Source organism: Belonocnema kinseyi, chromosome 2, assembly GCF_010883055.1.
Source record: "Belonocnema kinseyi isolate 2016_QV_RU_SX_M_011 chromosome 2, B_treatae_v1, whole genome shotgun sequence".
Taxonomy (NCBI): domain Eukaryota; kingdom Metazoa; phylum Arthropoda; class Insecta; order Hymenoptera; family Cynipidae; genus Belonocnema; species Belonocnema kinseyi.
In genome coordinates, this window is record NC_046658.1 from 48221621 (window position 1) to 48225156 (window position 3536).

Sequence of the window (3536 nt, forward strand, 5' to 3'; positions counted from 1 at the left end):
TCTGAGACAGAAAATAATACTTTATACTGACAACTAGAAGTTAACATCAATTTTTTGAACAATTTATTATTATTTTTAGCAATTTTCTTTTAGAATAGATAAAATATGTCGCGGTTTTTCCCACAATTTTTACTTATTCAAAATTCAGGATTCTTCAAACAATTTATTATTATTTTTTGTAATATTCTCTTCAAATAACCCCAGAAATGTATGGTTTTTCTGAAATATTTACATTTTTGTTTACTTTCGCTTAGAGTCATTTAATACTTATTGAAACTTAACAAATATAATTGTTTAGACAAATTAATATTGTTTATAACTATATTCTCCTATATATTACTGATATTAGCGCTATCATAATTCAAATATAAAATTAAATACAAAGAGAACGATTACGAAAATAAACGACTTAATTAGGAAAAACGGAAAATGAGCGAATAGACGAGTTATTAGAGAGAGAAAGAGAGAAATGAGATACAAAAATATTATTGCGATCAGCGATATTTGTATTCTACATAAATAATGCTTTTTTTATTAAAATCGTGACGTAACATTTGAAATTAGACTCGGTATTCACACATATACAAACAAGAACTCCAATCCGAATACGAATCATATCGATTGTTGATAATAATTTACAGCCTATAAAATGTTGATGATAATTTAACGCCTTTACTTATTGCTTTTTTTGTGAGTGGCCCTGATGATGAATAGATTATCGAACCCAGCTGCGAGAAAAATGATTAAACAGCCTGAGGGTTCCGTCAGATCGAGCATTGTTGAGCAGATATCTCAAAAGATTATTATATTTCGATTTTTTCTTCAATTTTCAAGAAACAGCTAGCTTCAGATTTCGAGTACCAAGCATCAGTTTTCAAGTGTTGCGTTATACTTAAAAAACCACGCTGAAAACACATTATATTAGAATTGGTCTAACCGGTCATTTAATAAACAAAAACAACTCACAAAGAAAAAAACATTTTCTGGGATTAATTATTATGTACCTTATGAAGATGTACACATTGCTCAGCACAAACGTGGTTAAAAGCGTTCTATAATCGCTAACAATTCGATGTGAACACTTAGGGTGTTTAACGATAATGCTCGTATTTAATTTTTAATCTATGTTTCAAAGGCAGTATCTTCCCACTCTTCATAATTACTTCTGACAAATAACCAATCGTCTGAGTTACATAATAACACGTAACAATCCGTTTGGCGCGTTTCCAGAAATTCGTGCGCGAATTTTGCTAGCCAATCTCTCGTTCAGAAGTGAATCGCCATATACGTCAAATTTCCTGTGCGCGAAAATAGGAATCCTTTAAACCACAAAATAATGCAAGATAGCAAACATAATAGTTTAAAAAGCTTATTATTGATTATGATTATCTTCTCCTAAATAATTAGAAAGTTTCGGGTTTTTTCTGAATTATTTTTATTTGCTTTGTCTTTTTAGTTATGAACATAGATCAAATAAACTATAGAGAGAACGATTTCTTAAATAATTTCTTTCCTTTTTGTTAATATATTTTTTGAAAATAAAATAGAAAGAAAGGGTCCTTGTGGGGGGCGTTAGTTTAGGAGATATTCGCGTTTTTATACATCAGGTTCAAAATAATTATTTTTAAGTTCAATTTACAATAATTATTTGAAAGGTTTCTGTAATTTTCGTTTCTTGGAACAATTTTAACATTAAACTGTTATGACGCATATGATTTAGGTCATGGGGAATTGATTTTAGGAATATCGTGATTGACATTGATACTAAATATATTGTACATTCATTTCATTGAAAAGTTTTCGGCCTATGCTTAATGAACGAATATTTGACTGGAGAAAGTCGTTAACAATAGTTAAATATTGAGTTTATAGTTTAATATGGCATTATCATATAATATCCCCCTCCAGTTTTCAATTGCAAAAATAATTTTACAGCTATATAGGGAGATATTTCCTCTTGAGCTCATCAGTCAAAACCAATCCTCCATGCATACAATTTATCTGAAAGTTATAACACACTTGGAATTTCCAACATAGTGTTGAGTATTGAAGTGTTTAAGGCTTATATTGTTCAGAGCGCATTGTAATGCAAAAATTTGAAAATTATCTTAGAGTATTGTAAAAAATTAATAAAACTATTGGGAAAGCCTAAAAAACTTTGCAAGAAAATTTTTAATTTGGGAAAGGAGGAGCAGGGAGTCGGACAATGAAAAAATCAGATGGAAGACTTAGAGATTACATTCCAGAGTCCAATTGGTTTGATAATAAATTTAGCTCGTTATGATATGAATAGCTTTTTGCATAAAGCAAAAGAAATGATTATTGCATGAATAAAAATTGCATTAAAAATAATGGCAAGTTTAAAAGTCATGATATTTTAGTTGCTAAAGTCAGTGCATTGAAAAAATGTAGAGAAATAGAAGATAATCAATTTTTTAATACCTAAGACAAAAGAAATCTTGAGTTTAAAGATCTTGTTGAATGATCCAATACTGAAGTAAGATAACAAATATAATCCAAAGTTGAATAGTTTTAACAAAAAATGTCTAAGTTAAAATTAAAATATACTTCTGTTCCAGTTGCTGACTTGTGAACTTAGATACGATTATCAAAGTTTGTTTTGTAATATCCAAAATTTTGTTGTCTTCTGTTTTCTTTGGCTAGTAGTAGCGGCTGTTTGCCTTGCAGTAAATCATTTAGACCAAAAAAGGTTTTGTCGACATTTCACTAGTGCAAACTTAAAATATGTAAAAATAAAGGTTCCTATTAGTTTACAAGATATTCAAAAAATTGAGACATTAAATAATAACAATATAAATAGTTATAGTATAGGGTCTTATAAAAATAGTAGGAAAGAAGAAATTGTTTCGCTTTACTTAAGCTAAGAAAAATCACGATAGCCCCCAATAATTCACCTTCTTATGGTTGAAAATACAGAAATTGATTTAGGTGATGATGATTACATTGCTCAGAATCAAATGTATATTAATATATGTGAGACATTTGATCATTTTTCTTGGATTAAAGCTCCATATTGACGAGTAAGATCCCAATGTTAAAAAAATGATCAATTATCATCTTTTATGTTTGTATGACAGATATTTATGTCATTTTATAAAGAAGAATTTTAATAACCATAGACTTGAATGCAATTGAAGTTTATACAGAAAAATACTGTAAGAATTGGTTTAGAAAAGAATTAGAAAAAGTTTCTGAGGACGCACATTTACAGCTAAAAACTATTATCTCAATGGAGCGTTTAATATTGAAACAAGAGCATGAATTTGAAATGTAAAAACTTCACATTTGTGAAAAGCGTTTTGCAGACTATGACATTAAACTTCGTGTTCATGATCATTTCACAGATAAATATCCCCGTGCAAGTCATCAATTTTGTAATATTACCTGTAAGACTCACATGCGTGTCCTGTAATTGCTCATAACTTATTAGAACATGACGTTCATTTCTTGATAATAGGCTTAGCTATACAAGTTTTGAAGGTGGAATTAAATTATTGCCTATAAACAAAGGAAGA